We start from the raw sequence: 22,486 nt of genomic DNA on the forward strand, positions 1-22,486 counted from the left end.
CCTCATTCTGGTTCCATGAGGACTCTGTGAGATGATATTTCCTCAAAGGTTTCCTGGCCAATCCTGTAAAACCCCTCACGTACTCTGTTGCTCCAATCCTCTTTTTTCTACATTTTTTCTCTTGCCACCTGTGATATTTAGAATCGTGTTATTTTTCTGCCTGCCTGCTTGTCATCTGCCCCTTCAATCCAATGCCGTCTCCAGGAAGGCAGGGCGTTCTCTGCCTCGGCGGCACTTGACAAATGTCTGTCTAATAAATCTGACTCGCTAGGGACAAAACACTTGGTTGGATTCCTTCTACTGATTTATCAACCATTTGGGGGACCCAGGCTATTTCTGCAGGCTTACTTTGGAGAAGATTGTCGTAATAGTGGCACTTAAACTTTTTGTTAGATTCTACTCTCACATTTGTGCATCGGGCGGGGCAGAGACTTGGTCCAGTTCACAGAAACAGGGAGTGTAGCTCAGAAGGATTTGGGGGAATGGTTTGGAGTCGTTTCCTAAAACTATGCTGCCTCCAGCTAATGTGAATGTGAAGTCACCAGGAAAAGAAACCAGTTGAGGGAAGTCTACGTCACTGTTTCCTACGGTCTCTGACGGGCGGGCGCAGAAAACGCGGTGACTGTCGCCAAGAAGCCCGAACGCGTTTTCTGTCTTGGGCCTCGCAAGGTCGGGTCCAAAGCAGCTGCTATAGTAACGGTTCTGAAACGCCCAGCAGAGGAAAGGAAATAAACAGTTTAGCTTTGTGTGAGCCCGTTTTCCACACATTTCTTTGATCCCTGTGTTACCTGAAATGTATCCCTCCTTGGGTCTAGTGTTCCAGAGAATTCCCTTTGGAAAATGTTGCCTTCTGCATCTCTGGTTCATTTGTTTGGAGAAAAAATGGAGGAAGTCTATATCAATTCAAATTGTTTTTCAGGCTGAAAGCAGTTACGGGTGTATATACATAAAGGTATAAGAAGTACTCCTTTATTACTTGATGTGGTTACTGAGAGTTTACTGTAAACTTTCTGACTATGGCTTCCTGCCAGAAAGCTTCTTCATTAGCACATTAAACAAAGGCTAAAAAGTATAGAACATAATATAAATTATTAACTATCCTTGTGATTTCCCCACTCAAAATGGGAATCACAGTGAATCTTAATTAGATGCAGATTCACTGGGAATCTATTCTGGAGAACACGCAGAATGACTGAATAGCATTATCTATCGTGTAAAAATATCACCTGTTCAGAGAGGACTTCTCTGATCTCTCAGTCTTAAATAAACCCCTCCCAAGGCACTTTCTAAACCTTGAGCTTATTTTATTTTATTTTATTTTATATTTTTTTGTATTGGTAGAATTTGACAATATCTCACGTGATTCTATCTCCATGCTTACTTGTATACTGTTCCTCTGAGCCTTTCCACTTGCACAAAACTTGCATGAGGACACTGTTGTCTGACGTAGCACCTGGAAAATGGCCTAGAGCATACAGCAGGGGCCTGATAAATACCTGTGCACAAGCCTGAAGGGTCAGGTCACAGCTGTCATCCAACGAACTAAGACACTCTAACGTTCGTTTTAGTTGGGCAGAGCATGGAGGGATATTCAAAGCAGGACATCCATCGTGGCTGTGAAATGACCAAGTCCTGTGTCACTGGCATTGGGCTGCTGGCGATGGTGCTTCTTGGTACTGCAAACGCTTACCGGTGGCACTAACAATTCTTACCAATATAGGTACATTTCATATTTTAAGGAATTACAGTCTTTGAGTTTGTCATCCCTCCCCACAGCCATCACCCCCGTTAGACCCTACACCGAGGTGATTTGTTCTGAATAGGTCCCTTTAGAGAAACGCAGATTCACGTCAAAGAACTTTATTTTTTTATATGAAATTTATTGTCAAATTGGTTTCCATACAACACCCAGTGCTCCTTCCAGCAGGTGCCCTCCTCAATACCCATCACCCACCCTTCCCTCCCTCCCACCCCCCACCAACCCTCAGTTTATTCTCAGTTTTTAAGAGTCTCTCATGGTTTGCCTCCCTCCCTCTCTAACTTTTTTTTCCTTCCCCTCCCCCACGGTCTTCTGGTAAGTTTCTCAGGATCCACATAAGAGTGAAAACATATGGCATCTGTCTTTCTCTGCCTGACTTATTTCACTTAGCGAAACACTCTCCAGTTCCATTCACGTTGCTACAAATGGCCAGATTTCATTCTTTCTCATTGCCAAGTAGTATTCCATTGTATGCATAAACCACATCTTCTTTACCCATTCATCAGTTGATGGACATTTAGGCTCTTTCCATACTTTGGCTATTGTTGAAAGTGCTGCTGTAAACACTGGGGTACAAGTGCCCCTCTGCATCAACACTCCTGTGTCCCTTGGGTAAATGCCTAGCAGTGCTATTGCTGGGTCATAGGGTAGTCGGGATAGAAGAAACATACATAAACATCATAAAAGCCATTTATGAAAAGCCCACAGCTAATATCATCCTCAATGGGGAAAAACTGAGAGCTTTCCCCCTGAGATCAGGAACACGACAGGGATGTCCACTCTCACTGCTGTTGCTTAATATAGTGTTGGAAGTCCTAGCCTCAGCAGTCAGACAACAAAAGGAAATCAAAGGCATCCAAATTGGCAAAGATGAAGTCAAGTTTTCACTTTTGGCAGATGACATGATATTATACATGGAAACCTGATAGACTCCACCAAAAAGTCTGCTAGAGCTGATACATGAATTCAGCAAAGTCGCAGGATACAAAGAACTTTAGAGATGGTTGCCTGTTTCAAACAGACTCAAAAAGTGTCTTTTGAAACAGTCGAATAAATAGCCCCTCATCTAGCCTGTTTAATGAAAAGGATTAAAACAAAAACAAACTTTTCAACAACTGCTTTGAATCAATTAGTTCTAAACACATTCATCGGACTGCTCAAATTTTATCTCTTTTTGGTTAGTCGGAGATGCCCAAAATCTAGACGAGCATTCTCCCTCTCCTTACTTCAAGTAGGAACTGGTTTGACTCAACAGGAAGACCTAACGTGTGCCTCTCTGCACGAGAGGGACTCTGGTGGGTGAGCATGTCTGTAAGTGTGGGGTGTGTGTAGGGCAGTGGGTATGTGGGACATTCTTGTCTCTTTTTATCGGGATTATTGAGATGTAATTCACAAACCTTACAATTGACCCATTTAGAGTGTTCCACACGTGGTGTTTTAGTGTGTTCATAGACATGCGCACCCAGCACCGTCCATTTTAAAATGTTCTCGTCCCTGCAAAAGCAACTCTGTTCCAGTTAGCTGTCACTTGCCTACCCACAATCTCCACCTGCCCCCAGCCCTAAGCAACTATGAACCTGCTGTGTCCACTTTCTGTCTCTCGTTTATTCCCGGCTTTCAGCATTTCTGTTCCTGGTTCACACAACACCTTTCATGACTGGCTGCTTCCACTTAGCATAATTATTGAAGGTTCATCCGTGTGGAAGCACGCATCACTACCTCTTTCCTGTTTATGACCAAATGACATGCCACTGTGTAGAGATACTACGTTCTCTCGATGTGTTTGTTAACTGAGGAGCTTTGGAGATGTTTCTACTTTTTGACTACCGTAATCAATGCTGGTATAAATATTTGTGTCTAACTTATGTGTGGACACAAGTTTTCATTTCTCTTGGGTATATATCCAGGAGTAGAAATGCAGAAACCCCATATTGAATGGTTTGAAGAACTTCCAGCCTGTTTTCTGAGCAGCTACACCATTTTACATTCCCACCAGCGCTGTATGGCAGCTCCAGTTTTCCACATACTTGTCAAAACCCTTCTTATTACCTGACTTTTCGATCCTTGCCATCATACAGGACAGAGATGGTATCTCATTGTGGTTTCAACTTAATTTGATGCCTAAAAACGTGGAGCATCTTTCTACGTGCATGTTGGCCATTTGTATAACTTCTTTGGAGAAGTGTCTATTCAGATCCTTTGCCAATGTTTTAATTGGGTTGTTAGTCTTTTTATCATTGACTTACAAGTGTTCTTTATATATTCTCCATAGGAGTCTTCTATCTGATATGTGATTCGCGAATGCTTTCTCCCATTTTGTGGGGCATCTTTTCACTTCCTTGATGGTGTTCTTTGCAGCACGGATTTTAATTTGGATGAAGTCAAATGAATCTGTTTCTTTTATTGTTTGTGCTTTTGGTGTTGTATGTCAGAATCCTTTGCCAAATCCCAAGTCATGAAGATTCGCTCCTATGTTCTCTTCTAAGAGTTTTACAGTTCTTACATTTTGGTCTTTGGTTCATTGTGAGTTAACTTTCATGCCTGGCGGGAAGAGATAGTTCAGATTCATTCTTTCACATGTCGTCGTCCAGTTGTCCCAATGCCATGTTTTGAAAAGACTATTCTTGCCTAATTGGATGGTCTTGGCACACTTGTCGAAGCTCGGTTGACCGTCGATACACAGGTTTACTTCTGGATTTTCGATTCTATTCCACTCATCTGCATGGCTATTATTGCACAGTACAGCATTCTCTTGACTACTTTTGCTCTGTAGTAAGTTTTCAAACCGAAAAGTCTGGGTCTTCCTACTTTATTCTTCCTTTTAAAGACTGCTTTGACTATCCTGGTCCCTTGGAAATTTGAATGAGTGTTAGAATCCGTGTGTCAGTTTCTACAAAGAAGTCAACTGTGATTCAGATGATGATTGTGTTTTTGTTGCATCTCGTCCAGCTCAGAAATTCCTTCCTCAGTTGAGTCCAATCTACTAGTGAGTCTGTCAGCAGCACCCCTAGTTTCCGTTGCACTAGAATGAGTTGTCGTTCTTGGAATCCCATGTCTGTTCACGTTGCCCATCTGTTCTCGCACGGATTTTAATCGTGGTAACTTTAAGTGGGTGGTCTGATCATTTCAACTTTCCTGCCATGTCTGACTTGGTTCTGATGCTTGCTCCATCATTTCAAACTGATTTTTTTTTCCTTTTAGAATGCTTGGTAATTCTGTGTTGAAAGCTGGGCATGATGTCCTGGGCAAAAGGTAGTGTAGTGAATAAGCCTGTGGAGGTGAAGCGTGTGGGGAGAAGTGCTGTCGTCCTGACCGGGTCTCAGTCTCTTAGTGAGGCCACAGACCCCTGGAATGAGAGCCCAATGGGTGCTTCACAGTTCTGGCCCCACCCCTTAGGTGGGACAGAATGGCTGGAGGGGTGAGGGGGGCTGGAGGTGGGTATCTCCCTTCCCTGGGTCAGTGAAGCCCCGACCAAAGCCCCAGAAGTTAGGCTCAAATAAAACAGTTTCTCTGCAGGCAGGTCTTGTCAGGGTGTGCTGGGCTATTTTAAGGTGGCTCCTTTCCCCTCCCCCTGTCAGAAAGCCAGGCAGATTTCCTCCTGTTTTCTGGAGCACCTGGAAGAGCTTCTAGAGGCAAAATCCACGAAAGCATGTGTGCCCCACTGGAGTTTTGTCCCTCAGAGCTGTCCACACTTAGACTCTGCCTGTTGCTCTGTTACTATTTGTGCCAAATTACAGGTTAGCTTTTCCTCCCAGGTGTAGGTTCCTGGAAGGTCTCTGCCCCAGTAAGTCGTGAGTTTCTGTATTTGCCTGTCCCTCTAATTTGGGGGGAAGTGACCCCAGAATTTTTGCCTGTGGTGTCAGCGTTTTTATTTCTTTAATTGCTGAAAACAAATGGGTACCTAAAAGAGTACATTAAGCATTTAAGCCGCAGGAACAGATTTGAATAGTGAACTGGTTATACACAATCATGCACCTGAGCTTCCTTCAGAACAGAGGAATCTACTTAACGTCCGTGGAGTTTCCAGAATGCAGGAAAAAAGGTCAGTCCATCAGGGCTGCTTCCCTGGTCTTTCTGTCTCGGTCTGTTCACCCACACGTTTGTGGGGGGCAAGGCTCTGTGCTAAGGGCGATGACTTCAGTCAGCCGCCTTCTTCCCCTCATGAGCAGATCCTAGGAAACCCCTCCGTGCAAACTGTGATGATAGTCACAATCATTTTGATCCTAACAATAGACCTAACTGACCACCTGGAGAACCGCACCTGCAAAGGCAAGGACAGGAGGCTAACCCAGGTGTGATGGCACAGTCAGTGGGTCACCTCCAGTTTGGCTGTGCGCAGCTCACCCCTGCAGTCCTGGATGAGCTCTCTCTCTCTCGTTGGAAAGTTAGGATCACAAGAAGACACAGGAAAAGGTGACAGTTTCAGAAAACCACGGGGAAAAGTAAGGGCAAATGCTATTTCAGTGAGAGGCGATGCATAGTCTCAGGAAATCAGAAGCCAGAAAATTTTTAAATGGTCTGTGCTGAGACCGTCCACTAATAGAGGGTTTAACTAGCGACGTGAAAGATGAAAACTCAAATTGTGTGGAAATGTACATTCTGACCCCAATTTGAAGGCCAGGAGGGAAAGCGCTTTCCCCGGCAGTAATGAGCCTGCCGCGTGGACAGGCGTCGCCCTGGGACCTCAGGGAACCATCGGTGGGGGGTGGGGAGGGGGCTGAGCGCTAAGCCTGTCACTCTTCCTAAGAAGATAAATATACAGTCCGACCATAATTAGCAAGAACCTCTTGGTGCTTATGTTTATCACCTTTTCCGGCTAAATTAAAATTATTGAAAAACTTTGGTTTTAGTTATTCTAAATGTTTTGCTTCTAATCATAAAACATTACAACATAGGGAATATGGACCATTTGTTCTTGAAAACTGAGGATTTCCCAATTATTTTTATACACCATTATTATAATATTACTGTAATATGCTGTACTTTTCATGTCCATTACTTAATTTTGTAACTGGAAATTTCTATCTTTTAACCTCATTTATCTGTTTCACCTTTCCCCCACCAGCTTGGTCTCTGTATTTAAGAGTGTTTGTTTGGGGCACCTGGGTGGCTCAGTCAGTTGAGTGTCTGACTTCAGCTCAGGTTCATGAGTTTGAGTCCCGTGTCAGGCTCTGTGCTGACAGTTCAGAGCCTGGAGCCTGCTTCGGATTCTGTGTCTCCCTCTCTCTCGGCTCCTCCCCTCCTCGCGCTCTGTCTCCCTCTGTCTCCAAAATAAAGATTTAAAAAAAAAAGCGTGTTTGTTCATTTGTTTTGTTTTGTTCTAGATTCCACATATAAGTTAAACCATATGGTATGTGCCTTTCTCTGATTCATTTCACTCAGCATTACACCCCCTAGATCCATCTGTGTTGTCCTAAATGGCAAGATTTCATTCCTTTTTGTGGCTGAGTAATATTTCATTGTGTATATATACCACATCTTCTTTATCCATTCATCTGTGGACAGACATGAATTGCTTCCGTATCTTGGCTATTGCAAATAATACTGCAATAAAAATAAAAGTACATGTCAATTTTAATTTTTACACATTGCAGCCGTTTTGGGGAAAAACTGCAATAATTGAAACACTAATACAGTACCAGTGGGAGTGCAACCACACTGAAAATTACCATGATCCAGATCTTTCTGGGCCCCCATGACCTCACCTCCTTAGAGGTCACATACGTTTAGCATCCTGCACTGTTGTTCACGTGTGTATGTCGTACCCTGGGTCTATACTCAACAGAAATGCACGGAAGACACGTGCAGAAATGTCCACAGATCCGTTATTATAACCCGAAGTGGAAACAATTCCAGCGTCTGACAACCCTCAGCTAGGTAAGTCCCTCACTATATATTCATATATATGACACGACGGGATGTGGCATATGACATGGTTTGACATGACGTGATGTGGCATGGCATGACACGGTGTGACCTGATATGACACGACATGGTGTGGCATGGTCGGTGTGATGTGATATGACATGATGTGTTGTGAACTGACATGAGTGGATGTGAACGGATATATGATAAATGATATTTACTGCTGCACGGAGGACAGACAGACCACAGCTCCCCGCACCGTGGGAGAATCTCACAGTGTTGAGTAAGGGAACCCGGACCTAGGAGTGTGTATTGCTCTACTCACACAACAACAGGCTCCATGGACGTGTGGGGCTAGAAGTCACACAGCGATTTCCTTGGGAGTGACCAGGCAGGGGTGCAGAGGGGCCGGTTGGTGCTGGTCACATTTGACATCATGACCTGGGTGGTGGTTACATGCAGTATCTATTTGGGGATTAGTCGTGTAATCCATCACCATAGATTATATGCTCTGTACACTTTTATCTACATTATACTTTGGGTTTATTTTATTTATTTAAAAAAATTTTTTTAATGTTTATATATTTTTTGAGAAAGAGAGACAGAGCATGAGCAGGGGAGGGGCAGAGAGAGAGGGAGACACAGAATCGGAAGCAGGCTCCAGGCTCTGAGCTTGAACACACAAGCCGCAAGATCATGACCTGAGCCAAAGTCGGACGCTTAACCGACTGAGCCCCCAAGCACCCCCACACTTCAGGTTTAAAAAGATATTTGCGGGGGCGCCTGGGTGGCTCAGTCGGTTGAGCGGCCGACTTCGGCTCAGGTCACGATCTCGCGGCCCGTGAGTTCGAGCCCCGCGTCGGGCTCTGGGCTGATGGCTCAGAGCCTGGAGCCTGCTTCTGATTCTGTGTCTCCCTCTCTCTCTGCCCCTCCCCCGTTCATGCTCTGTCTCTCTCTGTCCCAAAAATAAATAAACGTTGAAAAAAAAAATTTAAAAAGATATTTGGTAAACGACTGAGAGAGTCTGGCCACTATGGGAAAGCCTCTCAGGAGGTGTGAGGTCCGGGGGTCCAGAAAGATCCAGATGACGAGGAGGCATCTGAAGAGCTTTGGTTTTGCTCTGAGAGGAATGGGGGGGGGCATCGGAGATGGCTGAGCAGAGGAGGTCTGCTGTCTCATATTTTGCAGTGCACATTCTGGTTGCTATGCTACGGGTATACGCTGGGCTGGGGTCAAAGGACAGCAATATGGTACAGAGTGTGCATTTCAGATTCTGATGCACATTGGTAAGTCGCCGTCCACAGAATCCGCACAACTTACAACCACACTGGCATGTTCCCACCTTGTCCCTGCATGGTGGGCTCTAAACCATCAACTGTTCATACACTTGATGGGTAGTCATAATTTACATTTCCTGTATTACGGATGAGGTTGATCTTTTCATGATTTTGAGAGCCACTCGCAGATCCTTCTCTGTCAACGGTGTTTGCGTGGCGTCCCTGTTTTCCTCCTGCCTCCACGTGTATTCTTGCATATTTACACGTGTTCATACGTACCAAAAAAAAAAAAATAAGCATTGTCTGTGATTTGAGCTCCAGCCTTTCTCACTCAAAAAAACCCTTTCTCACTCAAAAATCAGCATTAACTATAATAATAATAATAAAAGCTTAAAATTCTGGGGCATCTGGATGGCTCAGCCGGTTAAGTGTCTGACACTGGGTTTCTGCTCAGGTCGTGATCTCATGGTTTTGTGAGCTTGAGCCCTGCATCCATCCGGCTCTGTGCTGACAGTGTGGAGCCTGCTTGGGATTCTCTCTCTGCTTTTCTCTCTACCACCACCCCCCCATGCTGTCTCAAAATAAATAAACTTTAAAAAAGTTTTTTAAAAACATAAAATTCACATTTTCTTCCAATATTTTTGTGATTTCCTTCCTTCTTTTTGTTTAGATCTTTATTCCACTTAGAATTTATTTTGGTATAAAGCGTGAGAAAATAATCCATTTTTTCCAAAGTATGAAAACAGGAGCGTGTTAAGGGCACCTGTTGTGGACATAGATTGTTTGGGTCGAATTCTGTCTCCGCCAATTACTAGCCCTATGACTCTGTGCAACGACTGCTCTCTCACGACACCCGTAACCTGTCCACCCAGAGCGGATAACAGGATAATTCGGGCGAGCCGCTCAGGCGCATCACCATTTCGAGGCCACCTTCAGGTGAGCCCCGTACCAAGCTGACTCACCTGTGAACCGAGCCTGAACTCGGCCTTCCGCCATCAGTGGCTCATACAGCCACGGGTATGAGTTGAGGAGAGCCGAGGCCATGGTACGGAGGCATCACATGAGAGTCAAGGACACCTGATCACACAGCTTGCTTGTGTCTGATGGCCCCACTTATGCTCCTTCCCCGCAAACCACTTTCATCACGCAGTGCCTTCTGGCCAGCCTGTTTACCTGGTCCAGTGACTCTGTCAGAATGTAGGTCGGGAGGGGCGACTCCAGGTCCGTGGCCACTGGCGCCCCGTGGCCAGGCGTTCTGTCTCTACCAGCAGCGTACCAGGTATCATTTTACAAAACGTGGCTGTGGTCAACTGCAGGTGAACTGAACTCGCTTTGGAACTCCAGAGGCTTTCATTTGTCATTTCGACCACGGTGTTGGCCATAAAATCCACATGGCATCTATTCCTGCTACTAAAATCTCTGACAGCGTATAATCTGCTGGGTCCTGTGGCCTGGGTCTTGGCTGGACCACGGCCTGGACCTGTCATGGCGCCGTTCCCCATTTGCCCCCCGCCGGAATCCATTTTCATTCCCTGTGTGTGGACCGAAGCCGTAGTCTCAGGGACGGAGCGTGCTGCTCCAAAATCCAAAGAGGATTATCACATGATGTGCTTTCTCATGTGGGGCCAAGATGCCACAACTTGTCCTTTATTAGACAAGCTGCCCTGACCGCTGGACCCCTAAAAGTTTCACTGAGGTGCAAGCTCCTGAACGCGTTAGGGTTTGTCTGCCGTACTCTGGAGCGTGGGGATTAGCAGGGCCTCCGACAGTCTACTTGCTTCTTGCTGGCCAGGCCAGAATGATATCGCAGAGAGCTGGTCGGGGTGAACCACTTCATGACAGAGGGCAGAAGAGATAGCATAGCTCAAGAAGGGAATGTAAACATATGCTCTTTCCAGTTTTATGGGAACGAAACTTTCCGGTCTGCTTTCCTGACAGACATGGGAAGGAGCGCGTCCATTAAACCGAGGGCCTCGTGTGACGCACCTGCGGCCATGCTGGCTCGCTCTGCCGCTGGCCTGGAACTGTGAGTGCAGCCATACTTCCCTGAGCTTGAGAGGGACTCTGTCCTCCAAGGGGCCAGAGGGTGAATTACATGGAGACAAGGGTAGTGGGACTGCTGCTATTCCTGCTTGAGCTCCTTGAGTGTAGCACTAATCTTTCCTGTTCCTTCTGGGATGCGATACTGGTTTTTATTTCCTATCTTGCCTGGGACCAGGGTGGGGCACAGTTTCAGAGGCTTCCGCTTGGTACTCCTGATACCATGCCTCTGACCCACCCGCCAAAGACCCGATGTGGGGTTTGCACCACCTGCCCGGTAGATCTTTCCCAAATGACAGCCTTGTGAATCTGCAGAGCTGATGGACAGTGGCCTGGGTTCCATTTATTACCTGACCCATATGCCCCAACTCTAACAGAAGGGTAGTAATGACCCTGGAGGTCTCCAGGTATTACTGTCAACTCAGAACCCTGTGTCCAACGACCCTGGAGGTGTTTGTGTATTCCGCTTTGCCTGGTGCACGGTTACCCAAGGAAATGGCATGCATCCCTTAGTGGGGGCCTGGGGTATCATTCCCATGCATTCTTGCCTCGGTGTTTCAAGAACCTTCCTCCTGAGAACATGGCCTTCTCTTCAATCCCTGAGTCTTGGGTCCAAAAACTGGCTCATGTCAGGAGACTGCACAAGGGGGTACTACTCTCCGTTTCCCATTCTTCCATCCTTGATTTCTTTTAATAAATCGAGCAGTAGCCTGCCTAGCTATTTTGCCCCCAGGGACGCAAAGTTCTGTAAACCATCCTCCTAGTTCTGAAGGTCAGGTCTCACTGGCCGCCACTCCAACATTGCCAGTCGTGATGGTCATTGCATCCACCTGGCTTCTGATCTTGAAGACTGCCACCTGGCCCCTCCCTTTGCGGAGTCCCGCCATCACTGTGGCCAGCGTGGGCCCGACTCTGCAATGGCATCGCCCCCCATCGGGCCTGGCCCACACAGGACAATACCGCCGAAGGCCTTTGCGATGCTGGTGCCTCTTCTTGTACATTCCTTCTTGTTTGGGTAAAAGGTGAATTTTCCATCTGGTGGGTGACCTGGCCTTGCAGACTGTGTCCGCCCCCGCATGCCTACTTCCTTGTCTTTCAATCCCTCTTTCCACAGTCTGCCATGCAATCCTGGCACTTCAGCTCACTTCGCACGGGCCATTGATTTTTCCGTGATTCCAGGAAACACCCCAGTAGCGATTTCACACCATCACGTGCGGCTTTGCCAGGATGCTGAATCCTGTATCTCAAAACTGCTTCCAAATCGATACACTCCTCCGTAGAAAAGCTTTTGTCCAGGACTCGAGCAAACATTTCTCAGAACCAGTCCCGCACATTCTCTCCTGGCTCCTGAATGTTATCTAAATCTTAGAACTCCTCCTCAGACCTGGGTCATTGGAGCCACAGCACGACCCTAATTATGATCCAACGGCCAGCAAGGATGGGGCGAGTATTACTAGGAAGCAGCCCTGCATTCTCTTTAAGGAGAGAGCTTTTGTTCTTAACAGGAAGGAGTGGGCGATTTTGCAGGACAGGCCTTCAGGGGAGCATGAGAACTCACTGGCCCACATGTCCACCAACCCTCGTGACAGGGTTCCACTCTTTCCCACCCAGAATCCTGAACTGCCTTGGTTGGGAGCTACACCTTGATCTTTCGGATTTGGCAACCCTGGTGCAGTGCCTCTGTTGATGTACCGAATAACGCCCCTGCCCCTTCCAAAGAGACCCGTGTCCCAATCTCAGAAACTTGAACATGTTAAGCTCCATGGTGAAGGAAAATTAGGGCTGCAGATGAAATCCAGGTTGCCAGTCAGCTGACTTCAAAATAGGGAGGTTATCTAGATTTTCTGGGCGGTAATCCCTCCCTGTCCTACCCTACCCCTATGGCACTGACCTTGGCCAGCACTGCCTTCTGCAGCAGAGGTAATGGCCAGGGGGAACTGGCCTGGAAAGGACATCCACTGACAATATTTATATCAGGGACGCATGTCTGTGCCCATCACACTGTGAGAAGGACCGAACTGTTCACAGTGTCCCTTACTGAGGATTTCCCATCAATTTTTATTTAATATTTTTCACTTGTGGACCTTGAGGATATATAATATTTCTCAGTGAGGTCATACAAAATCTTTTTATTGACCTCATCTGCAAAAAGCATACACCTGGATGGAATGAAAAATATCTTCCAAATACTCAGGTAAAAATCACTGTCTACTTAGAATTCTGTGTCTTTTGCATAAATACTGACGGAAAGATCCTCACAAGAGCAGACTCTGGTGGGAAGGAAGGAAATTTTGAACCCACGAGGAAGGAGGCACAAGGTGTAATGAACAAATACATCACTAAATAATGAATGATCCTAAAAGAGAAGACAAACACTTGGGAGTCTGGAAACACTCAGAAAGTCCTGAAGTAATAACACAGATGACACGTGCAAACAGAATTAAATTCAAGTGGTTTAAAAGTACTTTTGTTCCTTAATAAAGAGATAGAAATGTTTATTACATTTTGACGCTCTTAAGTATGTAATTAATATTTAATGGCAATAACTAAGAAGTATAGAAATAAAATGTTTAACAAGCTGGTGAGGTAAAAACAAGTTGGTAAAAATATGTCAAAATATATCAATGATCACTGTAAATGTAAACATTTTAAAGTTTTCTGTTAATCAGGGAGGCCAGAATAAAGTTTTCAAATAATATTTTCCATATGCATGTTATAAGAGACACATAAAACATGACAGAAATGTTAGAAGAGATGGCTAAAGATATGCCATGTGAACATAAACAGGAAAAAGCAATAGTAATATTAATATCAGAAAACATAGAATCAAAGATATGAAGTCAAAGATCTCTCTCAGGTGTGAGGTAGTCGTAAAAAGTCTCAAAAACTTAGTGTCGTACGTTCCTAACAATATAATATCAAAAACATAAAGTAAAAATTGGCACAATTCTATAAATGAATAGAAAAAGCTACTACCTTACTTAAATGTTTTTATCACACTATTCTCAGAAATGAATGGATGTAGCAAACTAGAAAACAAAACAACATACACAAACTTGACAAGCTTGATCTGATATTAATCTAATGTATAGCCGCCCAACAATGAAGGAACACACAATTTTTTAAGCATACATGGAAATTTCATTTAAAGGAAAAAACATTTCATCACAAAGGAAGTTTCACGATACCCTCTCAAAAAAATGATCATTCAGACTATATACTTGAAGAGCAATTTAATAGAATTAAAAATCAACTCCAAAATATAGTAGAACAATTCCTCCTGTAAATTTGTAAATTTTAAAACACATGTCAAAGTATTCATGAATCAAACAAGATGTTACAACGGAGGGAAGAAAATGCTGAAACGTTAGTCAAGGCTCTACGGGGAAACCGCATGTAGGGAGCGGGGGCTGGTGCTGGCACTCAGGGCCTGAGGACCAACCCGCTGATGGTGAAGGTCCAGTCTGGGTCTGAAGGCTGACACCCAGGTGCTCAGAGGCCAGGAGACCGACATCTGGCTCCAACAGTCAGTCAGAGAGGACGGTTCCCCTTCCCCCTCCTTATGGTCCTATCAGGTCCTCACCATACTGGGTGAGGCCCACCCACATCTTCTTTACTGTGCCCCCCAATTCCCACGCTAATCTGGCCACTGACTTGATTTATGTACATATATTTATATCCCTCATTGTCTGGAATGCAAACATTCGTCAGCCAGGGCATCCGGGCACATCTCAGTCTTAACTGAGGCTTGATGTGCCTTCTTGCACAAGGGCATGTTCAACCATGGATCTCACGTTTCTGTTTGACTTGAGAAATACTTTGAGTTGCCTTTGGGGAAATCACAGTGTAAGGTTATTCCTGTTCATCAATATGTACTTAGCACCTATTATGTTCCAGACCTTAGACCATTGACTGATCATCTCATCATAGCAAAGCTATTTGTTACTGAGATATTTGTCTGTTCACAGCCAAGTACTCATGAGACATGTGTAAGTAGCCTGTGTCTCCTTCCTCGCTCCCTCTTCCCTCCTATGGCCTTGTGTCTTCCTTGCCCACCACTCCACGGATACTTTCTGGAGAAGTGTCTGGTGGTGCCCACATCTCCAACTCTAACAGTTATGTCCCTGTTTTCATCTTGCTCAACTTTTTAGTCTCATCTGAGAGAGCTGAAATGTCTTGAAACACTTTTTTAAAATGTTTTTTTTTTAAGTTTATTTACTTATTTTGAGAGAGAGAGAGACAGAGAATCTCAAGCAGGCTCCTTGCTGCCAGTATAGAGCCCGATGCAGGGCTCGAACTCATGAACTGTGAGATCGTGACCTGAGCTGAAGTTGGATGCTTAACCAACTGAGCCACCTAGGAGCCCTGAAATAACTTTTTTTTTAATTTTTTTTTTCAACGTTTATTTATTTTTTGGGACAGAGAGAGACAGAGCATGAACGGGGGAGGGGCAGAGAGAGAGGGAGACACAGAATCGGAAACATGCTCCAGGCTCTGAGCCATCAGCCCAGAGCCGGACGCGGGGCTCGAACTCACGGACCGCGAGATCGTGACCTGGCTGAAGTCGGACGCTTAACCGACTGCGCCACCCAGGCGCCCCATAATTTTTTTTTTTTGATGCCGTGTCCCCTTGGATGTCCTTTTACCTAACTGGCTATTTTCTTCGATGGCTCTTCCGCTCCACCCCAACCTTCAGCTTACAATCGTGCAGTGTCCAGACCTGAAGTCCACTCTCACCTCTGCACACACTCTTCCCCTGGGTGTCTCGTCCTTTCTAAGAACTTCTTGACAGCATTTCCATGCTGGTAACTTGTAAATGCGTGTGGCCCACCCAGACGTCTCCTCCAGGAATCAGGTTTCTCTATATCCCACTTCTCACCTGAAACTCCACCTTTAATCCTCCACACATGCTCGGAATGGTTGTCTTGGTGTGCTCTGAAAATCCGCGCCTTCTCTGGCTTCCTGACACCACCATCTACCAAGTTGCTTGAGCCAGAGCCTCTGTCCTTCACCCACGTATGTGTCGATTAGCACATCCTATGGATCCTCCTTTAAATACGTCTTAAACTTTCACTGCCATCCCATCAATTTCATCTTCTGTATCCCCTTTTCCAAATTTCCACATCAGACTCCTATTCGCTTGCTCTTCTTCATACTTTCAGTCTTTATCAGTAACATATGCACATTATCGGTAACCCACTTACCCAACGCCAGACCCCATGAATGTGCCCGCAGCAAGGTGACCCTGCCCTAGACTCCTGCCATGCCCTGTCCCCTCAGTCAGCACCCTCTTGGGTCATAGCCTTCCTTTATTTTTAAAAAGTTTTATGGCGTCAGTAATATGCCTAAACTATATAGAGTTTAATCTTCACTGATTTCGCAGACAATCAATGAAATCATAACATGCATCAGAAAAGAGTGTGATCATCTTAAATGTACAGCACAAATCAGAGGTGTTCAGCTCAGTAAACCTCAACAAATTAGAACATCTGTGTGATGAGAACCCGATCAAATCAACAAGCAAGGTATTTGTGGCTCTCGGAGGTCCCCGCCTGTCTCTCTTCACCCCCTACTCCCCAAACTAACCACTATCCAGGCTTCTAACACCATGGGTTGGCTTCCTCGGCTTTTCAGCTTTGTATAAATGAAATCTGGCAATGTGTATGCTTTCTGCCTCAGCTCCACCACTCCACACTGCTTGCGAAATGTGCCCACGTAGTCACGCGTGGTCGTGGTTCACGTATCGTCATTGTTGTGCCTGATTCCACTGTGGGATGGCCCCCGGTGCTGGGCCGTTCTGCGGTGGTGGTTGCTGGGACAGCGTCACCTGGAGGCCTTCGGGACTAGTTCTGCTCTCAACCTATTTGTGCATATCTTCGGTGAGCGTACGGCTGCACCTTGCTCTCAGGTGTGTACCTGCAGAGGAATTCGGGTTGTGAATTTCTGGAAAATAAGTGTTTACCTTTGGTGAATACTATTTGTGTGTCTGCGTAAATCATTCCTGCTGGCAGGGTGGATGAGTCCAGCTCCTCCACATCTGCACAGATGCTTCAAATGTCAACCTCTGTGTCTTTAATCCTTTCGAGGAAGGAATGGGAGTGGAATCAGAAGTTTTGGTTCAATTCGCATTTCCCTGATGAAAAATTACACTGAAAACCTGTTAAAATGTACCTAGTCAAATCTTCTGTCCATCTTTCTAAGTAAGTCATTTGGTTTGTAAGATTTATTTATTGATCGATGTTTTGGAATTTTTTATATGTTACATAAAATTTCCAGTCAGAACAAATTATGTGTACATAAGTTATGTGTACATATACGTATGTACACACACAAGGTTTGATGGGTAGAAGCTCTTTGTAAATTCCAACCCATCCATTTTCTCTTCATGGTTAGTCCTTGTGAGTTTGTCTATTTTTCTCACTTCCATTTCTGTTAGTATTTATTTCTCTAGTTTAAAGAGCTATGTATGCATACATGTATATGTATGCATATATACATCAAATATAATTGATGTGATATACTTCACACGATGTGTAATTCACTCATTTAAACTGTACAATTTGGTGGCTTTTAGCACATACACAGAATGATGCAGCCATCACACAATTTCTGTCAGATCATTTCCATCACTCCCAGATGCCCTATGTCTTACCCATTTCCACTCAACCCTCTTAGTCCTGTTGGGTACTGGTCTTTTGTGACTTGGTTCTTTCTTTCTGCATAATGTCTCCAAGTCATATCCATGTTGTACAATGAATCATATAATAATTTTATTATTTGGCAAATTTTTTATTGCCAAACAATATCCCATTTGGAATGAAATGGATATACCACATTTTATCTCTCCATCCGATAACCAATGGACATTTGGGCTGTCTCCACTTATTGATTTCTTTGGCGAACAAAGCTGCTATAGACCTTCACGTACAGTTATAGTGCAGTCGTATGTTTTTATTTCTCTTAGGTATGTCCCCAAAAGTGAAATTGCTGGTTCATGCAAAATTGGTATAGATGAAAAAGAGAATGTGTTTAACATTTTAAAGGAACTTCCGGATAGTTTTGTGAAGTGACTACCATTTTATATTCCTACCAACAGTGTATAAGTGTTCCAATTTCTCCCTATTTCTGTTAACATTTCTTATAATGTCTTTTCGATTGTGGCTACAGATGTGAAGTTGTATCTTGTTGTGGTTGTGATTTGTATTTCCCAGATGACTAATGATGTTAAGCATCTTTTTGTGTGCTTATTGGCTATTTGTATATCTTCTTTGTAAAAATGTCTATTCCATCCTTCATCCATTTTTAATTGGGTTATCTTTATTTTTATTGTTGTCAGAGTTCTTTATATTCCAGTCCTTCATGAGATGTGTAATTTGTTTATATTTTCTTCCATTCTCTGGACTGTCTTTTTCACTTTCTGAATGAGATCTTTGAGGCACAAAAGTTTTTAATTTTGAGGAAATCCACTTTATCTACTTTTGTTGTTGTTGTTTGTGCTTCTGATGTCATATTGAAGAAACCACTGCCTAATTCAAGGTCACAAAGATAACATACTTGTTTTCTTCTATGACTTTTATGCATTTAGTTCTGTCTCTTGATTCATTTTTAGTTGACATTTTACATACAGTTTCAGGTGGGTGTCGACTTGTTCTAGCGTCATTTGTTGAAAAGACTGTTCTTTCCCTCAGGTAATTGTTTTGGGCATCCTCGTCAAAATCAACTGACCATAAATGTGAGAATTTATTTCTGGACTCTCCATTCTGTTCCATTAATCTGTATGTCTATTCTTATGCCGGTGCCTCATGCCAGTACCACACTTACTAATTTCTGTAGCTGTAAAATAAGTTTAGAAATCAGGACGTGAGTCCTCCAACTTTATCGTCCTGTGGAAAGATTTTTTGGGTATTCTGGTTCTCTCGGATTCCATATGAATGTTAGGATCAACTTGTCAGCTTCTGAGAAAATGGCAGGCTGGGAATACAATAGATATTGTATTGAATCTGTGGATTAATTTGGGAAATGTTGCATTTTACCAACATAAAATCTTGACCCATGGCCATAAGCCGTTTTTTTCATTTACCTGGAGCTCTTTCATTTTCTTTCAACAACGTTTTACAGCTTTCAGAGTGTAAGTTTTGCATCTTTTATTAATCTAATTTCTAAATATATTTTTGATGCTGTTGTAAATGAAATTGTTTTCTTAATTTCATTTTTGGATTTTTTATTACCAGTGTATAGACATAAAATGGGTTTTTGTATACTGAAGTTGTTGAATTTATTTATTCATTCTTATACTCCACAGTGGGCTTCTTAAGGTTTTATATATAGGCAAGGTCGTGCCGTCTGCAAATAGAGGTGATTTTACTTCTTCCTTTCTAATCAGAATGCCTTTTATTTCGGTACTTTGCCTAGTGGCCAGATCTTCCAGTACAATGTTGAATAGAAGCAGTCGAACGTGCCAGTTCGGCTCCTTATGTTGGTAGGCAAGTATTCAGTCTTTCACACCAAGTGCCTTGGCAGCTGTGGGGTTCTGTAGATTTTCTTTGCCAAGCTGAGCAATCTTTCTTCTGCTCTTGGTTTGGTGTCCTTTTACTATGAAGGGGTGGTGGATTTGACTTTTGTTAATCTATTGAGATAATCATGTTTTCTGTTTTTCATTCTGATAATATGATATTGTGTCACTAGGTTTTCACATGTTAAACTAACCTTGCATTCCTGGGATAAACCACACTTGGTCATTGCGTACAACTTTTTTTATACGTCACTAGATTTAGTTTGTTATTATTCTGCTGACGATTTTCATATCTAGAGTGTGGCTAGTATGTATTTTAATTTTAAAAATAAGAAAAGTAAGATTGACAGAAGTACGGCACATACTCCACAGTCACACAGTTGGAACACGGGAGAGGTAAGACTGAAGCCTCGGATCTGTCTCATTTCAAAGTTTTTCAAATGTTTTTCAAGGACTTTGAGTTTGGGTGACATTCTTGACTTCTAAAACTGCAATTCTGAATCAGAACAAGTATATTCTCTATCATCATGAGGACTTATTTTATCTCTCAGAAAGACTGCTTTCTTTTTAAAAAAGATGTTATGCTGTCTGAAAAAATATGCTAAAAATACCAATCAAGCTTTCTGACTAGCTCTCCATAGATAAAAGTACAAAAGATATTATTAAAAATCAAATAATTTCTATACTGTGATGAAGAGAAATGCACCATGTTGCATTGTAGGTAATTCTTCTGGAATTTTCCAGATTTAATTTTGGGTTCAAATGGAAAATTTATACATATATATTTTAATCCCTAACCCTCATTTCCCCCATCTCCCCACCTGCCTCCCCTCTGGTAACCACCAGTTTGTTCTCTGTAGTTAAGAGTCTGTTTCCTGGCTGGTTCTCTCTCTCTCTCTCTCTCTCTCTCTCTCTCTCTCTCTCTTTTGTTTTCTTTGCTCATTTATTTGTTTCTTAAATTCCACATATGAGTGAAATCCAATAGTGTTTGTCTTTGTCTGACTGGCTTATTTTGCTTAACATTATACTCTCTAGCTCTATCCGTGTTGTTGCAAATGGATTCATTTCATTCCTTCTTATGGCTGAGTAATATTCCATTGTGTATATATATCACTTCTTCTTTATTCATCTATCAATGGACACTTGAGCTGTTTCCATGGTTTGCTATTATAAATAATGCTTCAATAAACATTGGGGTGCATGTATCCCTTTGAATTAGTGTTTTTGTATTCTTTGGATAAATACCTAGTAGTGCAATTGCTAGGTTGTAGGGTAGTTCTATTTTTCACTTTTTGAGGAATCTCCATGCTGTTCTCCAGAGTGGCTGCACCAGTTTGCCTTCCCACCAACAGTGCACAAGGGTTCTTTTTTTCCACATTTTTGCCAACCCTTGTTATTTCTTTAATTTTTCATGTTTATTTATTTATTTTTGAGAGAGAGAGAGGGCGTAAGTGTGTGGGGGGATGCAGAGAGATAGAGGGAGAGAGAGAATCCCAAGCAGACTCCATGCCATCAGTGCAGAACCTGATGCGGGGCTTGATCTCACAACCACGAGATCATGAGCCAAAATCAAGACTCAGATGCTTAACTCGCTGAGCCATCCAGATGCCACCAACCCTTGTTATTTATTATCTTTTTGATTCTAGCCATTCTAATAGGTGTTAGGTGATATCTCATTGTGGTTTTTATTTGCATTTCTCAATGATTGATGATGTTGAGTATCTTTACATATGTCTGTTAGCCATCTGGAAGTCTTCTTTGGGGAAATGTCTGTTCATATCTTCTGCCTGTTTTTTAATTGGATGATGATGATGATGACAATGATGATGATGATTGGTATTGAGTTGTATAAATTCTTCATATATTTTGGATAGTAACCCTTTATCAGATATGTCATTTGCAAACATCTTCTCCCACTCAGTAAGTTGCCTTCTAGTTTTGTTGATTGCTTCCTTCACTGTGCAGAAGCTTTTTGCCTTGATGAAGTCCCAATATTTTATTTTTGTTTTTATTTCCCTTGTCTCAGGAGACATATCTAGAAAAAGTTGATACAGCCGATGTCAAAGAGGTTAGTACCTTTGCTCTCTTCAAGAATTTTTATGGCTTCCAGTCTCACATTTAGGTCTTTAATCCATTTCAAGTTTATTTCTGTGTATGATGAAAGAAAACGGTCCAGTTTCATTCTTTTGCATGTAGCTGTCTAGTTTACCCAACACTATTTGTTGAAGAGACTATCTTTTTCCCATTGCATATTCTTCCCCGCTTTGCCAAAGATTAATTGACCTTATAATTGTGGGTTTATTTCTGGGTTTTCTGTTCTGTTCCATTGACCTATATATGTGTCTATTTTTATGCCAGCACCATACCGTTTTAATTACCATTGCTTAGAAACATAACCTAAAATCTGGAATTGTGATACCTCCAGTTTTGTTTTTCTTTTTCGATATTTCTTTGGCTATTCTATGTCTTATGTGGTTCAATACAAGTTTTTGGATTGTTTGTTCTACTTCTAGAAAAGTAATATTTTAAGATGTATAAGTTCCATAGGAATAACATTAAGTAAAACAGATCAGTTGATAAATTATACATAGGTGATAGGTAGATTTTTAAATAATTTTTTATATCTATCACTTTTGGGCTTAGAATTAGGCCATGGAGTCACTAATTAAAATAATTTTTGTCCTATTAATCATATTGCTGTAACACACTTACATTTCTGCTGGCTACCATCATGTCACTGACTCAATTTCTTTTGAGATTCCTATGATTCATTACAAAATTCTAGATCCAGTACCCCTTTCCAAATTCACTGATACTTGGCTTTAAATAAAAGTTTTCAACAAAGCTTTTGTTTGGCATTATTTAAGTCACACAAACCAGTTTTGTATTTTTCTTAAATTCCCTCATCACCTAGTACACTCCTGGGCGTGTGTTAATTTAATTAAAATAAAAACATATAAAATTACTTTGTAATTTCCAGAACACTTTACAAATATGAGATGAAAATAGTAGTAGCCACTCATTAAATATGTG

The sequence above is a fragment of the Lynx rufus genome, unplaced genomic scaffold, assembly GCF_022079265.1.
Source record: "Lynx rufus isolate CCGP_SWC_20201006 ecotype Redwood Valley unplaced genomic scaffold, mLynRuf1.p SCAF_8, whole genome shotgun sequence".
NCBI classification, from domain to species: domain Eukaryota; kingdom Metazoa; phylum Chordata; class Mammalia; order Carnivora; family Felidae; genus Lynx; species Lynx rufus.